Source organism: Acomys russatus, chromosome 5 (assembly GCF_903995435.1).
Source record: "Acomys russatus chromosome 5, mAcoRus1.1, whole genome shotgun sequence".
NCBI lineage: Eukaryota > Metazoa > Chordata > Mammalia > Rodentia > Muridae > Acomys > Acomys russatus.
The window spans coordinates 26909834-26937445 of record NC_067141.1 but is presented as its reverse complement, the minus strand read 5'-3'; the positions used below and the strand labels follow the sequence as shown (position 1 = coordinate 26937445).

At 43.6% G+C, this 27612-nt stretch overlaps 1 protein-coding gene across 3 annotated transcripts in view; it reads right to left on the bottom strand.

The window, feature by feature from the left end:
- The window catches only part of Pc (pyruvate carboxylase), a 105784-nt gene that overhangs the window by 62949 nt on the left and 15223 nt on the right, over positions 1 to 27612 (bottom strand). The window contains exon 1 of one of the 3 annotated variants that reach the window (XM_051145826.1): positions 13164 to 13212. The exons of 1 other annotated variant lie outside the window; for it this stretch is intronic. The gene's annotated coding sequence lies outside the window, so the exon portion shown is untranslated. Of the gene's footprint in view, positions 1 to 13097; positions 13120 to 13163; positions 13213 to 27612 lie in introns of those variants that run through there. One more of the 3 variants, XM_051145827.1, reaches the window with a different exon arrangement.

Sequence of the window (27612 nt, the reverse complement as noted above, 5' to 3'; positions counted from 1 at the left end):
AACAAAATGCCGGCACTGAGGTCAAAGCCTGTAGGTATTTAAAGGTAGCCAGCTCAGGACAAGCTCTAACTTCACCAAAGCGATACATAACAAAGCTGTCTCCTTTGAAGCAACAGACACACCAACATTCACTTTTGAAGACAAACAAACAATTTAGACAGCACTCAAATCTGTGTAGCCACAGCCAGTAATAACCACAGTTTTATATCAGAGCATCCTGTCAACCTATCACGTTCAATGTGCAACTCATATGATCAGAGGAGTGCTTTTCCCACACAACCTGCATGGCTGGTAAATAGAACACTTAGTTCCCATTTCATCACACAGAAAGGTAGGAACATATGCCCAAGGACAGCACATTAGTGTTGATGAAATGCCTCCCAGAGTGCTAGCATTACAGGCGTGCACCACTGTGCCCCGGCTGCACCAAGGCCAATGTTAAATGAAGTGGAAGGCAAGGGCCTAGGATTGCGGGGCAGAATAAGTGCAGCTTGAGTCCTGAAAAAGTGTCACCAGTTTTGTCTACCTAATTTTACATCATTGGTGAAAAGAAAAGTAATGTGTTAGTATTATTAGGAAAATTGTTCTGCCCCAAAGGCTCCCTTGAACTGGGCTTGAGGACCTACAAGGGCCTGAGGAGCCCTCTCAGAATCACTGGGTGAGGACAGCTCTGCCTCCTGGTCTGGGGCTAGTGAATTTAGCAAACGGCCAAGCCTGCTGTGTGACTTATGAAGAGTAGTGAGCAGATGTGACTCTGGGCCAGGTGGAAGCTCACCTGTACTTGCAGGATGAGTTGTTTCCAAATACAGAGCTGGCTGAACAGGCTGCTTCCTGATTGCCAAACCCAACAACATGATCCCTACTCAACTGGCCTTGCACCACCTTTCCCTTTCTTTGACCTCCAGTCAAAACAGGTACCTCCAACTAGAAGACCATCTTAGAAAAGTGACAGGTAGGAGGGCAGGGAGAGAAGCGGAAGCACAACCCACATCTCCTGTCTTTGCCCCACAGCTTCACCCACAGGGCCCAGCATTCCCTCCTGCAGATACTTCTCTCACCTAGACCCAAGCCTCAGGCACTTGAGAAAGACGGTACCTTCTCTTGGTCCCATAATGGTCCTTACCCAGCAGCCACAAACACAAGACCCCTATGTAGCTCAAAGCCCTATACTCCCATAATATCCAGTAAGCAGCATGAAGTCTGCTAGGAGTGGATTTCTTATTTCAGATGAGATACCCACAGCTGCACTAAAGCCACTTGGCCAGAGCCGAAGGAGGAAAACAAAGTGCCATTCAAGCCCCAGGGACAAACAATAGGCCCTTATCCTCTTTTCTGGTGCAGGCCCAGAGCTTCTGAGCAGAACTAGAATGGGCAACCTCTGGGCAGGGTACCGCGAGATGTGTGGGGCCCCAGACAAACTTTTTTCTTTTTTCTTCAGTAATCTGTATATATGAAGAAATTGAACCATTCAATATTACTATGCCAGTACCATTCTGATAACCCTGTGACACAGGGCCCATATAAAAAATTGTCACAACTGTCTCCAGGGACTGAGCTTAGACACAGGCCAGAATAATTACGTAGGACAGCTAACTATCCTTGCACAGATGGACAACTCATAGCATCCCAAAAGGTCAATGTGCTTAAAGGGCACAGGTTGGAACTGTGAGCATTTGGAAGAAGGAACTCCAAGTGTGCCCTGAGGTGTAGCCTGGGCAGGAGTCACTCTCAGGCAAATGGTGGTACTTCTAAAAATATAGTCACAATCAAGGGTTTGAAGGGTTATGAGGATTTTCCTCAAAAATGGGTTAGAAGTTCAAAGCTTGAGTACTTTCTGTTCCCATCTCTGGGGTGATCAAGCCACCCTGCAAACAACAAAACTCAGAGAGTACCTGGGCCTTCACATTCATTCCTACTGGCTAACAGTATATTTTGGTTTGAGTGTGGCACCTTACTGGGCCACCTCTCAGTGAGGCCCATAGGAAGAGAGCACAAAGGGAGACTTCACTAAGAGGTGAGTCAGGTAGTATGAGTTGAAAACAAGCCCAGATAACTCCCAGACTCGTAACCCTACTGAAGCACTGAACCCTAAACAGGCTCTGTCTCCTAGAGGCAATTATGCCATCCATACCAGGGCTGACAATTCTGACACCACCCAGGACTGCTGAATGAAATGCCCTGTAAGCCCCTAGGTGGGGCCAATGAGAAGAGGCTCACCAGGTCCTCAGACAGCACCCCTATGGGCCTAGCAGGGCAGCAGGAGGTGTTCCTTAGGCTCCTCTTTCATTCTCCACAACAGGGAGAGACAACTCTAGAGTTTGAAATGTGCCTAAGGTCCAGGTGTCCTGCCAAGTTGCCAGTCCAAAGCTGCCAGCTGCAGGAGACCGATAGCTGTAAGGGAGGGAGGCTCCCTGAGGGGCCCCCAGGGGACTGGGGCGTGCTAGGGAGCCACTGTGCTTTCCCTCCATGGTATGATCATATCACAGTAGTAACTGCACAGGCTCTGGCCTTCTGCTGGCTTCTTTGATGACAGAGGATGGCAGGGCCTTCTTTTCCCTGCTGTGTTCCCAGCAGGGGTCTGAAACTTATTCCTTTAGCTACTGAGCAGTACAAAGCCAGGTCTACAGAACAGCACTCCATGCCAGACAGCTACACAGAAACCAAGGGTCTGAAGTGGCTCAGCCCTACCCACAAAAGGCTATGCTGGTAGCCTCCCCTCAGGGGAACTCTGGGGAAATGGGCCAGGGACCTCAGGAGGCAGAATGCCAGGCTCCAAGCTTCCCACTACACATCTCAAAGTCTCATGCTAAAGGAGCAGAGAGAGTAACCAGGCAGCAATCCTGGCCTTGACAGGCATGCACTGGTGGGTGATGCCTGGTTCCAGCCCAAGGCCCCACTTTGATTCTGTCTCTTGTCTTATTAGTCCTGGCGCCAGCAACTGCTCCCATCTTCCCGCACTTCAGCTAAGTACTCTCCACTCTGTCTCCACCTCCCCTCAAAGCTCTTCACAGCCTTCCCCTGCCCTGTCCTTCTGTCCATTCATCTCCAACAAACAAGCCCACCAACCTACATGTCTTTAGCCACCAAGTCTGCTGGAACACACACTATTGTTGGCAGGGCTTGGCATAAAGAAAATGACCTTTGCGCAGGGGAAGGCTCTTTCCTGGCTCTCTTGTCATCCAACTGGGTAAATAGTTATGGAAATAAAACCTAAAGGGAGAATAAGATGGCACTGCAGAAAGTGCACAATGGACCTGGCCCTTTGTGACTTCTAGTAAACCATTACTGGAAAATTCCTAGTCTCCTCAGGAATATATGTGGAAATGGTCTGTTTAGGAGAAGAATCCCTGCAAATCAGCAAAAGCTTCCAGAAATAGCCTTCTCCTTTCCCTACCTCAGATAAAGGAATGGATAAGCTAGAAAAAGAAGTGTGGAATTCTAGAACTAAGCTCCAAGGAAGACTAGGCCAGGCTAGGGCAGCCTGATTCTGCCTTACAGTAAGAGCTGCTGTCCCCTGGGCTTTGCATCAAACTTCAGCTCAGGATATAAACACTTAAATCAACATATATCCACTGCCCTGGTTGCTGTAAGAGGGAAAGGACTGGATTTCTGCTAGTACTCCCAACACTAAAGGAGAGATTTGTTTGGGTTGTACATAGGTGACCTGGGTTGAGAGGAGTATCTATCCAGCCTCAGGGTTCCTGGCAGCACCATTCCCTGGCCAGGGCAAGCTGCAAGGAAGGTCCTCCAAAGGCTGCCTACTGTCCAAGATGGCTTAAGAGGACTTGTAACAAAAAGGGAACAAAATGCTCATCTCTCTCCTAGGTTAACAGTCTTCTTATCCATAATAAAGCAGCCATAAGCTCTTACTAGGTGGCGGTGGCGGTGGCAGCAGCACACGCCTTTAATCCCAGCACCCAGGAGGCAAAGACAGAGGATCTCTGAGTTCAAGGCCAGTCTGGTCTACACAGCCAGGGCTACACAGAGAAACCTTGTCTGGGGCAGGGGAGAATAATCTCTGGTCAAATATTCAATTCCATCCTCTCACAGAAGCCTATCTACTCTGTGGTGTGACAGAAACAATGAGTAAGATTTTCTTTCATCCTCAACAATGCTTCATAAAAGAAAACTGCACCAGTGAGACACTCATCGCCTTCATGTAGCTCCTGTACAGTGAGGTGAACAAACCTCCATGGCTTCCTTCTGGACCAACTCCACTATTTGTTTGTTTTTTGGGGTTTTTGAGACAGGGTTTCTCTCTGTAGCCTTGACTATCCTGGACTCGCTTAGTAGACCAGGCTGGCTTCAAACTCACAGCGACCCTTTTGCACCTGCCTCCCAAGTACTAGGATTAAAAGTGTACACCATCCACGCCCGGCCAGAAGCTCCTTGAGTGGGGCAGCTCTGAGAAGCAGCCAAAGCCCAGTGAGGCTCCAATACCCATAGTAAGAAGAGGCTGTCAGGAGACTTCCTGAATAGACTCAGTGCCATTACCACCAGCCTAGGTAGACTGACTCTGCTCTGAGAAGTAATCTCAAAAGCAACAGTTAAAGGAGAAAACATTCATTTGCAAATTCTCCCTTCAAAGAGTACTCTGTAGGGTCTGTGCCAATGCTACACATTCTCTGAGATGTCTAGACTGGGATAGTGCAGTGACAACAGTGGAATGGGTCTCAGGCCAGAAGTGAATGAACCAATTTTGAGGATGTGCTAAAAGCAGGTAAGCAACAAGGAAGGGAGGAAAGCATGAGCCATAGGGTGAAGGACCTGATCCAGGCTCTCCTGAGTGAGAGCAGAACTCAAATTGAGGCCGTTGCTCTTTGGAATAGAGTTACTCTATTACTCAAGATGAATACCTGGGTTTGTGAAAATAGGCATCAGTGACAAGTGATACCAGCTTAGAAACAGCAGTTTGGAGCCTTGAAGATATAGGTTAAAACACACACACACACACACACACACACACACACACACACACACACACACACACACACTGCTTATTGAGTAAATATATGAATGAATAGGCTCAGAACAAGGCTGCTTGTGTTTAAAGTAATCAAACTGGCAGAGACAGGCAAACAGTGTGTATGTGTGTGTAAAAATCACTAGGAAATATCATGCTTCTTGCTGGGACAGGGGAAAAGCAGAGTGAGGTTGAGTATGGAGTGGGAGAGAGCAAGGGTAATGGTGTTCTCAGATTCCACAAGGCCCAGTGACTCAGAAGATACCTGTAGAAAGTTCTACTCCTTATAAGCAGAGTGTCCATGCTGGTATGTAACAGAAGGGTCTATCTTCTTTCTCCTGCCATAGGCTCCTGCATAATATATGGGAAGAAAGGGAAACCCAAAACATAGAGTCTTTTTGGAAGACAGGACAAGCATAGGGAGACAGGAAAATGGGCAAACCCCAGCTTGAATAGCAGCCACTGGGCCTGCCCTGGAAAGGGAGAGCACACCAGATCTAAGCAGGGGCTTGCCTCAACCCTGACTCTTCACGTTGCTCCTCTCTCTACACACTCTCCTCCAAGTGGCCCTGCCCTTTCGCCCCTTCCTTCTACTCAACATCAGGGTTCTCTCCTCTTCAGGGAACAGAGCTGGGCCCAGATCCAAACTTAATGTGTTCAATGCACAGACACACCAGTGTGTAACGAAGGAAGCATGGCTAAGGAGGAGATGCCTTTCTTGGCACCACAACCTTAGCTGGGCTGCCAGCAGACTGTGTCCATTTAGACCCTTTCCTGTGCATGTGAGGAAGACAACCTCCTTTCACTGAACAACTAGGAGTGTGCAAACAGCCTTGAGAAGAAACTCGGCCACCAGCTAAAAAAAACTTGTATTTCCTCAAACCTTCAGGCAAGATTGTCTTTATCTCTCTTGTAGTCCTTAAGAAGAGCATTCTAAATCTGGGTATATAAGGATATACCTGCAATCCCAGCACTGAGGAAGTCATCTGCTATATAGCAAATTTGAAGCCAACATGGGCTACATGAGACCCTGTCTCAAACTAACAGACAAACAAACAAGAAGATGCATTCTAGAGAGGAAATGGAAAAAAAAAAGAAAGAAAGAAAGAAAGAAAAAACCAGAGACTAAGAGTAAAACGCTAAACAGATGAAAAGTGAGGCACCCAGGCAAAAGCCCTGCTCCTAGATTCCAGGCACAGTGTGTAGGGAGGGGGAAGAAGAAAGGATGATACAGGCTTTGCCAAGCACACATGCACAGAAACAACAGAGAAGCAGCTGCCATTCGGAGACTGGAACAAGCTCAGACCTTCAGGGGTGGGAAGGCTTTGTTTGGTCACCACTGTGGCAGGATGGCAGAGGTAAGGCTTGAGTGCTAGCACAATGTCAGAGATTCTGGGTCTGAACCCTGCCACATCTGGGACAAGAAGCTTTCCCCTTGAAAGATCAGTTTCCTCAAGGTGATGCCTCCAATATGGCTGTAAGAAAGAGGGCTGAGCTGTGCCTCAGTGGCAGACTTCTTGCCTAGCCTGTGAAAAGGTCCTGGGTTTGAAGTGGAGATAACTAACTATATCAAGCAATTCTAGGAAAGCCAGGCATCATGGAACACTTCTGAAATTCTAACACTAGGAGGCTAAGCAAGGAGAACCACTGAAAACTTGTACCCAATATAGGTGGCAGAATGAGTCTGAGGGCCAGCCTAGGTAGCACAGCAAGTCTCTGCCTTTAATTAATAAAAAAAATTGGAACATAAACTTGACAGACTACTTGCCTTGCATAAAGCTTTGAGTTCAATCCCAAGCACCACAGAAACCAGCTGTGAGAGTGCACACCTGTAAGCGCAGCTTCTGCAAGGTAAAGGCAGAAGGATCAGGAGTTCAAGATCATCTTTGGCCACATAGAAAGTTCAATATCAGTGTGCGCAATATAAAACCTTGCCAAAAATGGGGGATAGGAGGAAGAAAAGAAAGAAGAAAGAAGGAGAGGGAGGACCCCAGGGGAGCAGAATGGATTTAGACACTGCTATCACTTATTGCTATCATAATTATTTTACTTTTCTATTCCTTTTTATATACATAAATTAGTTCTAAGTGAGAAAAAACAAACCAACATATAAAACCCCCAAAGAACTGGGTGGTGGTAGCTCATGTCTTTAATCTCAGCACTCAGGAGGCAGAGGCAGGCAGATCTCTGTGAGTTCAAGACCAGCCTGGTCTACAAAGAGAGTTCCAGGAGCTAAAGAGATGGCTCAGTGGATAAGAGCACTGTCTACTCTTCCAGAGGTCCTGAGTTTAATTCCCAGCAACCATGGTGGCTTATAACCATCTATACTGGGATCTGAAGCCCAGATAAAGCATTCATACAATAAATAAATAAATAAATAAATGCTTTGCCAAAAAGAAGGAAGGCAGAAATAAAGAAAGGAAAAAAGAAAGAAAGAAGAGTTCCAGGACAGCCACAGCCATTACACAAAGAAACTGTCTCAAAAACCCAAAAGGAAAGAAAGAAAGATAGATAGACAGACAGACTGAGGGAAGGAAGGTGTTGTGGAATCTCTCTTCTCAGTTAAAAAAAAAAAGCCACTGAGGTCAAACATGTGTCACTGCATGAAGGCCTAGAGAGGTCTGTTGAGGGATGGTCTGATGTATTTTGATACTAATTACTGCTTGCTGTCTGACCCACCTTTTGCTTAATAAAAAGCCATCTCACCTGGGCAGGGCAAAGAGATAGGCGGGGCTTGGAGAGAGAGGAATTCTGGGAAGAAGCACTGCCAGGAGGAGAGAAAGGAGAGAAACCTGAAGGGAAGAGAGGAAGGCCGCCATGGTTAGCTAGAGAAGCACATGGCCCGCAGCGTGGATGGAGAATCCAGCCCAGATGAAGAACATGAGCAAGTATTTGGGATTATGGGTGGGAGGTAGCTTGATAGAAGTTATTAGAAGTAGATGGCATGGTATTGAGACAGGGATCCCATGCCTGCCCCACTATGGGAGGTAGTTTAGAGGATTGATATCTGCCCTGCCCCAGGTTAACTAAGGCTATTTTAAAATATAACAAGTGTTTATGTCTTGATTGATTGCTAGCCGGGCCTACAGATAATTTTAAAAACAATAGAGGTCATTGTGTGAAGCTGGGAAGGTGAAGTCTGGGTTGTGTTGGAAACTAAAAGCAAGCTGTTGGAGATGCCAAAGTCATAGGATACCCACCAACAAGGGCTGTAGACAAGTGTAGAACCCAGCCCAAGAGAAAAAGGTGTGTTGTGGTCAACATAGCTGGAAGGAGTTGGAGTTCTGAAGAAGGCTTTGACATCAAACATGGAAATGCAGAATTGAGTTTGCCCGGCTGGTTTTCAGTCTTGCTTTGGTCCAGTATTTCTTCACTGTGCTCCCTTTTGGAATGGTAATGTATATTCTATGCCATTTATATTGGAAGTATATGGTCTGCTTTCTTATTTTGATTTTCAGAGATTACAGTTAATAGTTTGCCATGAGTCTCAGAGATTGATAAGACTATGGTGACTTTTGAAGAAAGACTGAATGAATTTTTGCATTATGATATGGCTACCAGCCTATGGATGCCAGAAAGTAGAATGTGGTGGTTTGAATAAGAATAGCCCCTATAGGCTCACATATTTGAATGTTAGGTCAGGAGAGAATGGCACTACTTGAGAGGAATTAGGAGGTGTGGCCTTAAGAGGATTGTATCGCTTAGGGTAGGCTTTGAAGTTTCAAAAAGCCCACTCCAGGCCTAGAGTGTTTCTCTGCCTGCAGTTCAGGATGTAGCTCGCAGCTAATGCTCCAGTGCCAAGTGTGCCATGCTCTCATCATGATGACACTAGACTAATCCTCTGAAACTGTAAGCAAGTCCCCAATTAAATGCTTTCTTCTTTATAAGTATGGCTTTGGTCATGGTGTATCTTCACAACACTAGAATAGTGACTAAGACAGTACCATCAACCAGAGATCATTATCGAGAGTTCATCACTTAGGCTTTCCTCCTAGCTCAGATAAACTACCCATTCAAGCTTGCTATTATCTATAAAAGAGGTCCAGATAATTATGCTCATTCCTGAACAATAACTCCAAAATAAAAGTCAATAATATTTGCCTTACAAGCAAACAGCAACTATCACTGCAACCATGCATGTCTTAGCCAGATGTACACTGAGCACTATAGCAAAGGGAAGAGTCCTAGAATTTCATTACTTCCTTCCCAACAAGAGATATGCAGTATCTGAATGAGTACTTTAAATAGGTCAGGGAAACACAGACAGGTTTGGATGTTGGAAAACCTTGAGACAAAAATGAGAAGAAAAAAGTTAGAAATCAAGGATACTGATTTTGTGGATCAAACATCAAACACTCTATTCCTCTTTATTTGCAAACCAGATATACATGACCCTTGGAGAAAAGTAAAATTCCATCCTGAATTCCTGCTTCAGAGAAGGCATCTCAGAAGCCAGTAGGAAGAGAATGATGAAAGCCAAGCTGATGTAAGACACAGAGAAGACAGGGACAAGAACAAGAGGCAAACAAGAAAGAAGCAGGACCTTGTGCAGATGTGGAACCATTTAGAAACTTCTGAAAGACAAAGGCCAGTCCAGAGAGGTTAGAGCTGAACATCTGTGTCAGATACTGCCTTTGTGATCAATAAAGCAAGGAAGCTATTTTCCATCTAGGAAAAAAAATAATCACACAGCTTACACACGTAAAATGAACAGCTCTTACCAAAAGCTCATAACTTAAAGAACATTGTCTTTTGTAAGAATAGGTAATTGTGACTAACCTGAAACGTGTCCACACTAATGAACTGGAAATAGCAAACATAGATAACTCAATAAGTATTTATAGAATACTTTTTAAGTGCTTGGCATAGCAGAGGAAGAATTTTTTTTAAACTGTACTGCTAGTTGTTGGTGGTGCATGCCTCTAACCCCAGCACTCAAGAGGCAGAGGCAGGTCGATCTCTGTGAGCTCAAGGTCAGCCTGGTCTACAGAGCAAGTTTGAAAACAGCCAGGGCTATATAGAGAAAGCATCTCTAGAAAAATAAAAAATGTAAAACAAATCTAAAAACAAACAAACTAAAAACTATTTGGCACATATTATCCTCTAACTGCATTTACTCTAGGTACAAGAATATACATGACCTATAGATGCAGTTACAAAGTGTGTTGTGAGATTAAAGTTACATTTTTGCCCCTGAAACTAAGTACAGAACTGAGTGAGTTTCAACAGATTTACAATACTGTACAACCATCAACACCATCTACTTCAGAACATTTCCATCAAAAAGGAAAACAAAACCAAACCCTGAGACACCCCATTCTCTGCTCCTCCAAACCCTGGAAATCACCACTCTTTCTGCCCAGCTTGTCATCCAGCCTGTGGCCTTTGTACCTGGTCTCTGTGACCGAAGATTCTCAAGCTTCACCCTAGCAGCAGCAAGTGTCAGTGTTTCATTCTTTCTTCCAGATTAATAATAATCCACTCATTAGGTGATGAAAATTCAGGTTGATTCCATTTTCGGGCTATTATGAATAATAATGCTGAGTACTGTATATATTACATTATTTTAGTTAAATTTTGTTTGGTTTGGTTTGGTTTTTTGTTTGGTTTGGTTTGGGCTTTTTTGTTTTTTGGTTGGTTGGTTGGTTGGTTTTTCAAGACAGGGTTTATCTGTGTAGCCATGGCTGTCATAGACTCACTTTATAGACCAGGCTGGCCTGGAACTCAGAGATTTGCCTGCCTCTGCCTCTCAAGTGTGTGCCACCATGCCCAGCTCATATTACATTTTAAATATCTACTTTTTTAATGCTGGAGCATTGAGTCCAGGTCCCACTCATGCTAAGCACATGTTTTACCTCTCAGCTACAACCCCAGCATTTAAATATATAACTTAGTCATTCAGGTGAGTCTCTCTAAGTATGTTTTGGTTAAGTGACTCTATGATTCAACTACCAACTATACTGCTATAGTTTGGATCTAGAATGTTCCATAAAAGGCATTTGTGAGCCAGGCCTGGTGGCGGACGCATGTAATCCCAGCACTTGGGAGGCAGAGGCAGGCGGATCTCTGTGGGTTCAAGGACAGCCTGGTCTACAAAGTGAGTCCAGGACAGCCAAGCCTACACTGACTGAGAAACTCTGTCTTGAAAAATCAAAAAACAAAACAAAACAAAAGCCATTTGTGTTGACTAGGTTTTTGTCAACCTGACATAATCTAGAGTCATCTGAGAAGAGGGAACCTCATTTGAGAAAATGCCTCCATCAGATTGGCCTGTAGGGAAGTCTGTGGCCATTTTCTCAGTTGATGATTGATGTCAGAGGGCCCAGCCAACTGTGGATAGTACCAGCCTTGGCCAGGTTGTTTAAAAAGCAAACTTATAAAACAAACAAACAACAGGAGGAGTAACCAGTATGCAGCACAACTCCATGGCTTCTGCTTCAGTTTCTGCCTCAGGTTCCTGCCTTGATGCGCCTCAGCAATGGACTGTTAACCGGATGAATAAGATGAAATAAATGCTTTCCTCCCTATGTAGCTTTTGGTCATGGTCTTTATTACAGTAATAAAAACTTAATATAGTGCTGAATGATTGCTCAGGAATCTATACCATTAGTAAATACTTAACCTTTAAGAGCCGGAACCTAATGAGAGGCTTTGGACTTGGGGCATGTCCTTGAGGGGAATGTGGTACCCTAGCCCTTCCTCTTCTGGTCTCCCTGGCACTGGGCTATGAAGTAAACACGTCCTGGACCATAGTCCCAAAAGCAATGGAGTGATCAATCACCGACTGAAACTCCAAAGCTGTGAGCTGAAATAAACTTCTTTCCTTCATAGCAGATCTACCTCTGGTGTTTGCTCCAACAGAAAGCTGGCTAACACAGACATCTGTCCTTCTCTACATTTTCCTTCTGGGGTGTAGAAGGTTCCTAGCAAACAGAAGTAGGCTGGATGACAAGGGAAGTAGCAGAAAATTTAAAGTCACTGTTTAAGATCTTGGGAGATAGCTGTCAAGTGTGGTGGCACACACCTATAATCTCAGCACTTGGGGAGGCAGAGGCAGGTGGATCTCTGTGAGTTCAAGGCTAGCCTGGTCTACAAATTAAGTTCAGGATAGCCAAGGCTATACAGAGAAACTACTCGGAAAAAAAATCTTGAGAAATGTTTCAGTGGATGAAGTGCTTGCATGTGAACCTGAGTTTGGATTCCCAACACTCACATAAAAAAGCCAAGCATGTTTGTGTATGTCTGTAACTCTAGTGAGAGGCACAGACAGGAGGATTGCTGGGGCTCGCTGGGCACCAGTTAAGAGTTGGGGGAAGGCAAACTCCAGGTTCAATGAGGGATCCTGTCTCAAAAAATAAAACAGAGAGCCAGTTGAAGAAGACATACTTTTATTTCTCACCTCTGCACCCACACAAATGTACTCCCATGCACACACATACTCCTACATCCACATATACACACACACCCACATGCTTATATGCACACATAAGGATACAAAAAATGTGCGTGAGAAGTTACTTCAGTACTAGCTTTACACACAGAAAAGAGCCTTGTTACTCATACTCCCTCCTGTCCCCACAGCATCATAGAAGGGTGTTCACAGACAGTAAGTCAGGAAACACTATAGGCCTTGTGAGTGCTTTAGTATAAAGCAAGGGTTCTGAAGCTCCATTAGATCAAGGCAATGTCAGGTGGGTAAGCACACAGAGAACCCCAGGCACACAAGGAATGTCCAGTGGAGGTACCCAGGAAGGCAGCAGAGTAGATCACAAAGAACAAGAAAAGTTGGTAGGTCTGGGGATGCACATCAGTGAGAAGAATGCTCACCTAGTATGCACAAAGCTCTGGCTTTTGTTACCTAGCACTGCATAGCCAGGGCATAGTGGCACACGCCTATAACCCAGCACTCAGGAAGCAGAAAGGTAATGGTCAGGAGCTCCTTGGCATCCTCAGCTACATAAAAGATACAAAGCCAGCCTAGGCTACATGAGACATTGTCTCAAAAAAAAGTTTCTAGAATGAAGGCAAAGTGAAGAAAAACTTACATGCAGAAATAAAAACGGACTACATCTAAGACCAACAAGATTGGCAAGCAGAAGAAAACACACCTAAAAGAAGAAAAAAGAATACATGCCTGCTCTTCAGTCCCATGGAGATGAAAAAGGATTTACCATGTTTGATAAGAATCACAGTAAGACACCTGTGGTATGCTGCTCCTGAGTCCCTCAGGACTGCCAACTTCAGAAACTGACCTGTGACAGTCATGGCTATCCTGTCAAATGCAAGAGAAAGTAAAAAGAGTAACTCAGCATCAAGGCCAAACTTGAAACAGGGCCAATCAAATCAGGGTTCTCTAGAGGAAAGGAACTGACACTGAATATGTATGGGAAGAGTACGTATTAGAGTGGCTTACAGGATGTGGTCCAGGTAATCTAACAGTGGCTATCTACCAGTAGAATTACAAGAATTCAGTATTTGTTCAATCCAAGAGACCGGATGTCTCTGCTGATCTTCAATATATGCCAGAATCCAGAGGTAGTATGCTTTACTGTCTGTCAGTGAAGGCATGAACCTGCTGGCAAGAGTGGGGGCAAGCAGGCAAAGAGGAAGAGCTTCCTTCTTCTCTGTCTTTTATAGTGGCTGCCATGAGAAGATGTGGTGCAGACTAAAGATGAATCTTCCCACTTCAAACAATTTAAGAAAATTCCCCCACTAGTGTATTCAGCCACTTGGTTTTTAGCTAATTCCAGATATAATCAAGTCAACAACAAAGAACTAGCCATCACAGTCAGGAGAATGGGTCACCTTATGAACTGCACCCTCCAAGGGTGTAATGGTGTAAATCTTTAAAGATATTTATTTATTTATTATGTATATGAGTATGCTGTCTTCATGTACACCAGAAGATGGCATCTGATCATAATACAGATGGGTGTGAGCCACCATGTAGGTGCTGGGAATTGAACTCAGGACCTCTGGAAGAGCAGTCAGTGCTCTTAACTACTGAGCCATCTCTCCAGCCCCTGGTGTAAATCTTTAATGCCAGCATTCAGGAGGCAGAGGCAAGTGGATCTCTATGAGTTCGAGGACACCCTGGTCTACAAAACAGAGTCCAACACGGCCAGGGCTGCACACAGAAACCCTGTCTCAAAAAAAAAAAAGCAAAGAAGAGGAGGAAGAGGAGCACCTTCAGTGGCATGGTGAGGGACAGATGCCCTGCCCCTACTTATGGCAGCTGGGAAAGCTGGCCTCAGATCAAGAGAGTGAGAGAGCTGGCCCAGCCCAAGCACTCTGGAGAAGGGGCCCTACACCTGGCCTGGGCAGCACAGTAGAACTAACTCTGGTGGTAAGATTGCAGGTGAGCCAGCCTGAGGGTATAAGAACTGGAGAGCTGACCCTGGCCCTTGCCCACTGCAGCACTGGGTGAGCTAACTGGGGCAGAGAGCTCACCCTGGTGGTGTGGGTGCAAGAGACTTGGTAGACTGACCAAACACAGCCACCACCCAGGCCAAGGTCCAGGACCCACCCCAACATCAGAACTGCTGGGTCAATTGAAGGGGCTGAATCTACAGATCTAAGGGGCAATCACAATATATATGAGAGGATTCCCAGTGAAGAACCAGTATTGATAGGGTAGCAGAAGCCCGAGGCCTTGAACCAGACCAATGACTTATTGCAATGAACATTTGCAAGTAAAGAAGTGTGGACAAACAGGTATATATACTGTGGGACTCACCATGACACACTACAGTTTCCACAATGAGATTTGTTTTTCTTTTGCAGGGAGGTTGCAAGAGCAGAAGGTGGGTATGAAGCAACGGGGAGATGAATGGGATTGGGGTACATGATATGAAATTCACAGAGAATAAATAATGAGTTTTTTTTTAAAAAAGGACTATACCCTGAGTTTCCTGTACAAGCCCAGGGAGAAACAACACCTAAGCCCCAGAGGACAGCTATGCAACACTGAGTTCATCTTAACTCTGGCTGGTGAGGTGGTGCACACTTATAGTCTCTGTACTCTAGAAGCTGATGCAGGAAGATTGCTATAAGTTCAAGGGCAACCTGAGTTACATTAAATAGTGAGACCCTGTCTCAGAAACACACACACACACACACACACACACACACACACACACACACACACACAAGGCTGGAGGGGCTAGAAAGATAGCTGAACAGTTGAGAGCACTGGCTTCTCTTCTAGAGGACATAGGTTGGATGACCAGAATCCCAGTATCCACAGTGCAACTCACAACCTCTGTATCTCCAGTTCCAAGGGATACAACAACCTCTGCAGGCACCAGGCTACACAGAGTGCACAGACATACATGTAGGCAAAACACTAATACACATAAATAAAATAAATAGATCTGGGGGGGGCGGATACTGGAGAGACAGCTTAGCAATTAAGAGTGTTTGTTGCTCTTCCAAGGAACCCCAGTTCAGTTTCCAGCAATCACATCAGGCAGCTCATAACCACACGTAACTCCAGTTTTCAAGGATCTAAACACATTCTTCTACCCTTCACAGGTACTAGGACTTTCATTCACACAGATGTCTACATATACTTGGCCTCCATCACAGAACTCCATATGTCTCTGCCTCCTGCATGCTGGGATTACAGGCATGCACCACTATGCTCAGCTACAAATATTTTTAATGCTATCAGTTTGTCATGTAGCAATGTTCTGGTTTAACTTGCATGACAAGATGATGTCAAAACTAGGAAGCTAGAAAGGCCTGGGGCTTACCCCCTTCCAGAGCATTTTCCTGGCAGGAGAGGATAAGCCAGAGAACAGTGGCCTAGCAAGGGAAACAGACCATGCAGGTAGAACAAGGGAAGCTGATGGATGCTGCACTGGGCAGAGCAGTACAACACACAGAACATGCTAGAAAGGGAATGGGTTGCAATTGCTGGACTCAGAAGGCAGCTTATAGAAAGGCAGCAATAAATATTTTTTAATTCCAACTAAGGATATATCTCAGTGGTATAGTGCTAGCCTGCTAGCCTAGTGAATATACAGAAGGTACCACATAGCAAAAAATAAATAAATGAAAAAAAAGACCCACAGGAAAAAGTGAAAGGGGAAAAGGAACATAAGAAAATACAATGGAACCGGGCGTAGTGGCGCACGCCTTTAATCCCAGCACTCGGGAGGCAGAGGCAGGCGGATCGCTGTGAGTTCGAGGCCAGCCTGGTCTACAAAGTGAGTCCAGGATGGCCAAGGCTACACAGAGAAACCCTGTCTCAAAAAACCAAAAAAAAAAAAAAAAAAAAAAAAAAAAAAAATACAATGGAAAAGCAGCAGGCGTTCTGGAAGAAAGCTGTTTCATTGTTTTAGAGTGATCATCAGTATGGGAAAACTCTATAGAAACAGGAACACTGACTGAGAAGTAATATTAAGATCCTAAGAACAAACCAGCAGAGGCTGCCCTGCCTCCTTCCCCAGGAGAAACATGGGAAGCAGAAAGCTGGCCCTCATTCGGATGTGTCTAGTGAGCAAGTCTTTGAAACACCCCGAGCTGAGGTGGCTGTGGCCTGGCCCACTCACTTGGAGCCACAGCAGCCCAGAACCAGATCATATGCAGGTACATCAGAAGACGGACGGCATCTAGAGGTATACAGACGACAGCAGGTAGTAACTAGTACAATGTAGAATGTTTTTAGAAAACAAGAATGAAAGTAACAGTGACCAGAGTAAGAACAATGGGTGTCACAGTCTACCCAGGAATGCAAAAAATGTGAAATTATCATAGGAATTCCAGAAATCAAAAAGCTAAGATAGCTGGAGTGGTGGCGCATGCCTATAATCCCAGCACTTGGGAGGCAGAGGCGGGTGGATCTCTGTGAGTTCAAGGCCAAGACTGGTTATAAAGTGAGTCCAAGACAGCCAGGACTCAGTTATACAGAAAATTTGCCTCGAAAAACAAAACAAACAAACAGGCTTAGATAGCAAAATACTTGAAAAAAGCACTGTATCTTTGCAACAAAGGACAAGAGGAGTTAGGGTTTGATATGGGGTACTACCTCATTAAATCAAATCCCTCACACACCTCCCAACCACTGTCTGTGCACTAGTCGGCTCACTAAGCAATCTGTCCATATCTCCTAAAGAGTTGATTGAGCCTCAAGGCCAAGTCAGAGGAACATAGGCCAAATGGATCACCCACACATCTTTAAAACCTGAGGGTGGATGGACTCCAAAGACTCCAACTTTCATTATAATTCAGAAATCCAGGGCTGGAAAGATGGCTCAGAGGTTAAGAGCACTATCTATTCTTACAAAGGTCGTGAGTTCAGTTCCCAGGAACCACATGATAGCTTGCAACCATCTACAGTGAGATCTGGTGCCCTCTTCTGGCATGAAGGCACACATGCAGACAGAATACTGTATAAATAATAAATAAATCACACACACACACACACACACACACACACACACACACACACGATTCAGAAATCCATGACAAAAACAAAAACAAAAACAAAAAAACAAATCCATGACGTGTGAGAAACAGAGTTCTAGGCCCAAACATTGCAGCTCTACAATTCTGAGCTGAAACCCCACCATGTCCCTGTGATGGAGCTGCCTCAGGTGTGATCTGGAGGCTCCTGGGAAGAGAAGCCAAAGCTGTAAGAGACAGTGGCCCATGGCTTCATAGAGAAGCGAGAAATTTCCCAGAAGGGTATATAAGTGACTATCCAATCTTACTGATGTAAACAATCATATCTGTGCGTAAAACATCTGAATTGAGGATGAGGGATAGACCACATATATATACTTTTTGAAAGTATAAATAAGTCAGCAAGGAAATCGAGACCATTTAGGTGGAAACCCAGAGGCATGTGACTACTGCAACTTATCCAGAGGCCCTCTGCAGAGCCAGCAAAACATGAGCTTTGGTGCTTCAAAGCCTCAAAGGCCACAGGCACACTCCCAGTGCTCAGCCGAGACGGGAAATCTAAGGAGAGCTTACCTCAAGTCCAGTTGGGATTTCCAAAAGATATTCTTCAGGGTGAGAGTCAGCCAGAAATAAACCTCATTTACTCTTCCTACCCCTAGAACTGTATCCGATATGCAGGAAAACCAACTGTGATCCTGTCACATAGACAAAAAATAGCTCACCCCAATAATTTGAGGTCACAAGGTGGCTCTCACATGGACCTGAGATCCAAATTCCCACACCTGAGAGACCAAAACTACTTAGCGCTGTGTACTGCTGGTGGGAAGGGTCCCACATAACCTATGTTAGGTGAGGCCAGCAATTCCACTACTTATATCCTGGAGCAACATTTGCTCAAATGCATTAGGAGGAGCCCTGGACAAGAATTTCATAAAAGTACCATTCCTAGGAGCAAAGATAAAAGTCAAAGGGCTCCTCAGCAAGACCAAGAACAAATACACCAGGGTATAGTGGGAAACACTACAACAGTGAAAAAGAGTGGTACACTCAGCCGGGCGTGGTGGCGCATGCCTTTAATCCTAGCACTCGGGAGGCAGAGGCAGGCGGATCGCTGTAGGTTCAAGGCCAGCCTGGACTACAAAGTGAGTCCAGGACAGTCAAGGCTACACAGAGAAACCCTGTCTCGAAAAACCAAAAACCAAAAAAACAAAAAAAAACCCCAACCCCAAAACCCAAACATGTGCAAGGTCTTTATAAAAGAAAAGGTCCTTGGCAGAAAGGCAGAAGAAAAGATGTAGGAAGGCAAAATGAAGCACATTTTGATTTTATCTTTGTAAAGATTTACTTTATTTTTTGTATGTGTGTTTGCCTGCTTGCATGTATATGTGCCCATGTATTAATGCCCTTGGAGGCCATAAGAGGGTGTTAGATCCCCTGGAACTGTCTTTAGACAATTGTAAATTACCACATGGGTGCTAGGAAGCAAACCGTGGTCCTCTGCAAGAACAAGTGCTCTTAACCTCTGAGTCATGTCTCTAGCTGCTGTTTCTATTTTAAATAGACACATGTCTCTGAAAACTCTGAGAAGATCATTTCAGCCAGAGTGAGTCTACAGGGAGAAGAACAGAATTACTCCCTAACGAGAACAAAGGGAGACTTTGATACACTGAGATGTTTATTCCAGATTTAAGTATTAGTCAGCTAAAAATCAGAGACATTTTAAAAGTTAAATACTATTTTGATAACCACTTGGTAACCTATTACTAGGCAGTTAGATCCAAGAACGCCATTATTGAAACACTTGCCTGGGTCACCCTGGCTTCTTGGTCTCACAATTTTTTGCAATGGAAGCAGCTTCTCTATCTCAGGTGCCTGACTACCCAGAAAGCAAATCTCTAGTCCATCCAAGCCCAGGATCCCTCAAAGACTTCATGAATGGACTCTACAAGTAATGGGTCTCTTTGGCCCTGCTGAGTGGGCTGATCTGGGAAAACAAACGTTCTCTGGGATCCACGATTCTGTAAAGAATGGCCACATTTGCCTTTTGCTCCCAAGGCAGCCGGACAGCTGTCAAACAGGCCAGATGCAGGTGCAGAGCTTAGTTTGTGAGTTTTGCCTCAAAGTGGCAGCCGATGTCCCACCTGCCCTTTTAGCTGACCAACTGCCATCCCAAACCCCAGCACAGGAACTATGCAAATCGAAAATAAATTGGTAGAATGATAGGAAAGAGGATTATAAAAAAGGAGGCTGGCAAGATGGCTCAGCAGGAAAAGAGATTTGCCATCAAGCCTGACAAGCTACATTGGATCCCCAGATCCCACGTGGTAGGAGACCCAGCTCCTACAAACTGACCTCCATATGTATGTTCACACACACATGCACACAAAAGAAGAAATGAAGGTAAAAACAACTAAATCAATAAAAAAAAAGTAATGGGGTTTTTTATTGTTGCTGGTTTGTTTTGGTTTTGGCTTTTTGTTGTTGGTGGTGGTGGTGGTAGGGTTTGTTTTGGTTTGTTTTGGTTTGTTTTGGTTTAAGAGAGGTTTCTCTGTGTTGCCCTGGCTGTCCTAGAACTCCTTTGTAGATCGAGCTTTGAACTCAGAGATCCACCTTCCTCTGCCTCTCCAAGTGCTGGAATTTAAGGTGTATGCCACCACACCTGGCCTAATAAAAGTTTTTATTGTATTTTGAGGCTTTTTTGTTTGGTTGGGTTTACGTGTTTTGTTTTATTTTGTTTTATAGAGGGAGTGCTCTGTGTAGCCCTGGCTGTCCTGGAACTTGCTTTATAGACCATATAGGAATATATAGAAATAATAGAAAAAATAGTAGATTATTGAATCTACTCTTAAACAAAAGAACATTTTGGTAAACCAACAATCTTTTTTTTGTTTGTTTGTTTTTTGTTTTTCAAGACAGGGTTTCTCTGTGTAGCCTTGGCCATCCTGGACTCACTTTGTAGACCAGGCTGGCCTTGAACTCACAGCGATCCGCCTGCCTCTGCCTCCCAAGTGCTGGGATTAAAGGCGTGTACCACCACGCCCGGCTTAAACCAACAATCTTACATTGATATAGAATTTTGTATATTGATACAAATTTAAGGTTTCCTTGGTATATATCTTTGTATATTGATTAAAAAATAAAGTTATTTTTGTTACAACATAATTATGTTTCAACTCTTGTATAAGGTATTGGAACTTTGCAATCATTTAAAAATGCAATATTTACTTCCAGTCCTTTTAATAGCTGCTATTACAAACTATTTAGAAAAAATAAGTAATGCAAGTTAGTAGTCAATCATACTCATGGCCATGTCAGATACTAATCCAGTTTGTCACAGAAATATGCTTCATAGGTTAAACAGATAATAAGTAGCTAAAAACAAGCAATATTTGCCTATTCAGATATGCTATAGATAATGATTAAACACTATGTAAATGTATATAGATAGACAGATGGTCTTCAAAAACCTCAGAGACCTATATAACATGGCATTTAAAGATGTTTTATTATATTAAGTCTTTTCTGGCAATGAGACATGTCAGTTTCTGGCAGCACCCATTCAACTTGAAAGATGTCAGGCATTGAAGAATCTCCATTAGGAGATAGCTTCAAATGTGGCAAGCTAGCCACCAGGCAAAAAGAAAATGTTTTCGCTTCACTGCAGACAGAATGCTGTCCAAAATGGACAAAATTTAAATGTGGGGAAGTCAACTGCCAAGCTCTGACAAGACAGGGTAAGTATAGTTCCTGTTTCACAACTATGTCTTCCATATATTACTGGGTGAAAAGGCCAAAGATGATGTTCCAAAGTTATAGAGAAATTTGGGTGACTTTCCAGACAGCCAGCTGTCTGTCAATTCTTAGTATTGGAAGCTTCTTGCCTGTACTTCCTACATACTTAGGTAATATTTATTTTATTTTATTTTATTTTTTTGAGATTAGTTCTCTCTGAGTAGCCTTGGCTGTCCTGGACTCGATTTGTAGACCTGGCTGGCCTCGAACTCACAGCAATCCGCCTACTTCTGCCTCCTGAGTGCTGGGATTAAAGCCATGCGCCATCACGCCCAGCTTAGGTAATATTTATTACTTCTGAAGTCTCTGATGAAGTTGAAGACTAAATAGTCATAGTCTTACAATAAAGTGTAAGTTGTTTAGGATTTTTTAAAAATTTTATGTGCATTGGTGTTGTGCCTACACATGTGTTTTTGTTTTTTTGTTTGTTTGTTTGTTTGTTTTTAATGGTGCCAGATCCCCTGGAACTAGAGTTACAGACAGTTGTGAGCTGCTATGTGGGTGCTGGGAATTGAACTCAGGTCCTCTGGAAGAACAGCCAGTGCTCTTAACCACTGAGCCATCACTCCAGCCCCAGTTGTTTAGGATCTAAAAGATGTTTTATAGTGGTAATGCAAGTTAGGATATAAACTGAGTTAAGATACAAAATTCTGAACTCACCAAGATAGGATAGATAGTAGAGTTCTTTCTCCTAAGATTGCCAAATGCAAATAGACTGGACATTGTAAATGTAATTCTTACCTGATAGTTCTTGTAGTTGTTCTTATTGCATATAGTTTTTTATTGTAAGAGAAAGAGCCTTTATTGGACTAAAAGGGGGGGGGTGTATTAGGGTATACTGTGTAAAGTTGTATCTCTGTCCTTCCTCACCTACCTAAGGCATTCTCTAATTGGTTTTAATAAAAAATCTGATGGCTAATTAGCTAGGCAGGAAATCAAAAGCAGGACTTCCAGGGAGAAAGGAACTCTGGGAAGAAAAGAGAGGTAGGCCCTTTTGCTAAGAGACATGAGAGGAGACTGACATTGATTATGGGCCTGGAAGGCATAGCTAGCCACATGGCTGAATTGGGCTAAGTGGTCAGGTTAAATTAGATGATTTAGTTGGGAGTTTGCCTAGCTAAGGCCTAAGCTTTGAAATATTAAAATATCTTAGTGTCTTTATTTTTATGGATGAAAGGCTACTAGGGTCCTACAAGACTAGGCTGGCCTCAATTCACAAAGATCTGCCTGCCTCTGCTTCCCACAGTCCTGGGATTAAACACATGCACCACCACCGCCCCAGGGATAAAAAAGTTTTTAAGATGGCTGTAAATGTGGCTTAGTGGCAGAGCACTGGTCTAACAAGTTCAATATTAAAACTGGCTGGACATTGGTGGTACATGTCTTTAATTTTGGCACTTGGTAGGCAGAGGTTCCTGAATCTCTGTGAGTTCAGGCCAACTTGGTCTACAGAGTGAGTTCTAGGATGGCAGCAGGGCTATGCAAAGAAACCTTTTCTCAAAAACAAACAAACAACAAAAAGATTAAAACAGTTGGGCCAGTTGTGGCAGTGCACGCCTTTAATCTCTGCACTCAAGAGGCAGAGGCAGGCTGATCTCTGTGAGTTCAGTCCAACCTGATCTATATAGTGAGTGCCACGTCAGCCAGAATTATGTAGAAAGACTGTCTCAAAAACAAAACAAAACAAACAAACAAATAAGGTGGTGGACCATTCTATAAAGTTGGGATATAGCTAGTGCCAAATAAGCTTCCCAAGCCCCATGTACTATAGGGTGGTCCTCAGCTCAAGTATCCCAGAGGCTTCTTATTGTCCTAAGTCCCAACACAGCTGAGGCTTACACAATGGCTCTCCAACCCTGGCACCTGCTACCCACAGCAGCACCACTCTCCAAGGCCTCCTGAGTGCTATGCAGTAATGAGCTTGACAGAATTTCTATAAAGAAGCTGTGTCTGCAAAGGCTGATTGACTGATTAGAACTGCAGTGATGTGGGAAGGTTGAAATGTTGCAGGCCCAGAACTTTATTACAACTTATCTTGGGTCAGCTTTAGCTCCCTTAGGTAGTCCTTTCTTGTCCACCTATGTGTCAGACCTAACATTCTGTGACTAGCAGATTAAAAACCTTCTAGAATGTATTAACTTAGCCGACCACTAGTTTCTACCAACCCAAATGCTAAGAATGTCATCAGATAGTATCTGAGGTCTGCAGTTTTTATTTTACTGTAATGCACCTCTCTAACATTTCCACCAATGTATTTATTTGAAAACTGTCTTGATTTATGACTTTATCTTTTATTATGAAGACTTGATAAAATTGTTTCCACATGAAACAAGCATGGAATCTGGTGTAGCATGAATCTGTGTCCCTGGGCCATGGTTGCTCACTCCTATTAGGCTCCAGAATAAACTTTCTCATCCTCCTTGAGGTAAGAGCTATGTTCTAGCATTGATGTAAGAAAAGCTGGCCCAGGTCTCTTCCCTCCAGGGATTCCAGCACATTCAAGTCCGTACTTGGCTTTTTTTTAAAAGATAGGGTCTCCTATAGCTCAGGCTGGCTGTCAGACAGTTTGTACTGTAGGCAAAGATGACCTGAACATCAGATGTTGTTTGCAAGCCTGGCTTTTTTAACCATGTCTTCGCACAGGGTGCTACTGCCTGAGTGCCCTCCTTTTTCTTGCTCAACCTCATTATGGCAAAAGTTCAAGGCCTGCACCTCCTCAGTACTCTTACTCACCAGATAACCCTGAACCCACAGATCCTTGTACTCTGAGCCTGCTGTCTCCATGGGGACTCCCATAGTAGCTCCTCCCATGAGGACCTTTCACACAGCAACCAGTGTGACCTTCCCAGAAGCACAAGGAGTAATTTTGTGATACTTCACATGAGTTATTTCATTTGATCTCTTCCAACAATCCCATAAGGATCACCTCAATGCCCCTATAAATATGTGACATATTTTAAGAATCCTATGTAAAATATGGTGGCGCACACCTTTAATCCCAGCACTTGGGAGGCAGAGGCAAGTGGATCTCTGAGTTTGAGGCCAGCCTGGTCTACAGAGTGAGTTCCAGGACAGACAAGGCTACGCAGAGAAATCCTGTCTCTAAACCAAAACAAGCAAGCAAACAAACAAACAAAAACAACAACAGCCTTCCATTTTGCTTAAGACAGGGTCTCATTATATAGCCCAGACTGTCCTCAACATGACAATTTTCCTACCTCAACCTCCAGAATGCTGGGATCACAAGTGTGTATAAACATGCAACAAATCAGGACTGCTAACCAAGTATGGTAGACCATGCCTGTACCCCAGAATATAGGAAGCTGAGGTAGGACAGGTCAGGCCATCCTCAATCACATGGCAAATTGGAGACTAACCAAGACACTGTCTTAACAAAGAAGAAATTTGGCTCTAGCATGTTAAAAGCTCCTGAACTAGGCCCCAAAAGCCTACCGACTAACAATCAAAATGGAATCACTCATGCCGAGGTTCCATTAAGCTAAAACTAAGCCATGGACCTGACAATCAGGATTAGAGAGCTAACAACCAAATTTTGTAAACAGACCAGCTTCAACTGGTATGAAAATGAGGCACCCTTGGCCTTCAATTTCAGGAATCTAATGGTAACCAATCATTTATTTTTCTATTGTTCTGTCCCAAAGGCCCCACCTCAGAAAGAAAACTGAAAATAACCAATTTGCCTTTTGGTTTTTGTTTCTTCTGTCTTCAGCCATTTTTCTGTCTATAAAACCAATTTCCCCCAGTCTGGCTCATTGGAACATTTATTTTATTTTGTAGAATGAAGTGTGGCCTGATTCTTAAATTAAAAACAAAGCCAATTAAGAGTCTTAAGCTGAGTGTTGAAATTTTGTCCCTTGAGATCTTCTTCCTAGTAAAGCTGAGTCACTTAATCTCTTTAAACCTGAGTCTATCAACAACTACAGGAACTACAGCATTCACCAGGCCCAGTAAGATCTGCTTCATGAAACAATATTAACTATAAAATCATACAAAAGGGCTGGAGAGGTGGCTCAGAGGTTAAGAGCACCATCTGCTCTTCCAAAGGCCCTGAGTTCAATTCCCAGAAACCACATGGTGGCTCATAACCATCTATAATGAAATCTGCTGTCCTCTTCTGGTGTGCAGGTGTACATGCAGGCAGGACATTGTATAAATAATAAATAAATAAATAAATCTCTAAAAAAAAATCATACAAAAAAGAAAACAGTACCAACATATAAATCACCAGCTCCATGGGGGTGTTTTGGGGCACTGGCATGGAGATGAAATCCCAATATCTATCTGGTTGAACCTGGATGGCTGGCAGGCAGGGGAGAGCCTGTCATTGTTAAATTCTTATATTTACTCTCCTTTTTTGAGTAAAGAATGAATTGCTAGTCAGACCTGCTAGTCAACTATTTTGAAGGGAAAAGCAAAAGAATTACTTACAGTGAGTCCAAGATGAGCCTAGGCAAATTAGCAAGATCCTCCCTGTCTCAAAATAAAAAATGAAAAGGTATAGTGAGCATGGTAGTGAAAAGGAGGATCAAGAATTAAAGGTTGGGATTGAGAGACTGCTCAGCAGTTAAGAATACTTGATGAACTTGCAAAGGACTAGGGTTCAGTTCCCAGCACTCACACGGCAGCTTGCAATCATCTGTAATGCATCAGGTGTTGTGATGCCCTCTTCTGGCTTCCATAGACATTGCATATACAAGATATGCAAACATATACGCAGGCAAAACACTTATTTACATAAAAATTTAAAACAAAAGAACCTCAAGATCATAGTAGGTTACATATTGAGTTGGAGGCCAGCCCGCCCAAGTAACACAACACCCTGTGTCAAAAAAAAAGAGGAGGTGGGGGGAGCCAGGCATGGTAGCATACACCTTTGAGGCAGGTGGATCTCTGTGAGTTTGAGGCCAGCCTGGGACAAAGTGAGTTCAGGACAGACAGGGCTACACAGAGAAACCTTGTCTCAGAAAACCAAAAAAAAAAAAAAAAAAAAAAAAAAGTAAAAGGAAAGCTAGGGATGTAGCTCAGTGCTAAAAAGCTTGATTGGCATACACAACGCCTTGGGGTTCAAGTCATAGCACCACAAAAAATGTAAAAGAGTTGACCATTGTTATTTAGACTATTACCACGCTGGTCTTGAACTCACTGAGATTAAAGTGGGATGCACCACCACACCTGGCTTCCTTTAGTTCTTTAGATTTTTTTCAAATGGAGCAATTAAGACTTTGTCTAGGCAGTGGCTCAACCTGTGGGTCACAACCTCTTTGGAGGTCCCATATCAGAAATCCTGCATATCAGATACTTACATTATAATTTTATATATTTACATTACAATTCATAACAGTAGCAAAATTACAGTTATGAATTAGCAATGAAATAATTTTATGGTGGGTATCACCACAACATGAGGAACTGTACTAAAGGTCACAGCATTAGAAAGGCTGAGAACACTGCTCTAGAGAATGTACTATATGGGCTTCCATGGGGACAGTTTCTACTGATAAGTTCTTTCTTTTGCAATGACTTACAATTTTTTGTTGAAACATAAATACATTTCAGTCATTTTTCTTGGACAAGTATATTTCGGTTGTTGTACACTTCTAATTAATTTCTAGAGTTCTGAAAAGAATGATTTTGACCAAATTCACCATTCTTTTTTTGTTTTGTTTTGTTTTTGTTTGGTTTTTTTTTTTTTTTTTTTTTTTGGTTTTTCGAGACAGGGTTTCTCTGTGTAGCCTTGGCCATCCTGGACTCACTTTGTAGACCAGGCTGGCCTCGAACTCACAGCGATCCACCTGCCTCTGCCTCCCGAGTGCTGGGATTAAAGGCATGCGCCACCACGCCCGGCTCACCATTCTTTTTTTTTAAGATTTATTTATTTATTATGCATCCAATGTTCTGCCTGCATGTACACCTGTACACCTGAAGAGGGCACCAGATCTCATTATAGATGGCTGTTAGCCACCATGTGGTTGCTGGGAATTGAACTCAGGACATTTGGTAGAGCATGCAGTGCTCTTAACCTCTGGGCCATCTTTCCAGCCCCAAATTCACCATTCTTACACTGCCACTCCTCAGAGATCAATACCTTATGTGGCATTTGGAAAGGGGGTTATCAGCCTCCAGAACAAGCTTTCAGAGAAAACAGGTAAGACAGCAAAATTCACTACATAGAGCAGGCTGGTCTCAAACTCAGAGAGAGACCAATCTGCCTATGCCTCTGTCCACTATGTGGTAGTATTAAAGACATGCACCACCATGCCTGCTCCTTCCACACATGCCCACTCATACACTTTTTAAAATCATAGTATCCCAGCCTGGCATGGTGGTGCACATCTTTAATCCCAGCATTCGGGAGGGAGAGGCAAGTGGATCGCTATGAGTTCAAGGCCAGCCTGGTCTATTAAGCGAGTCCAGAACAGCCAAGGCTA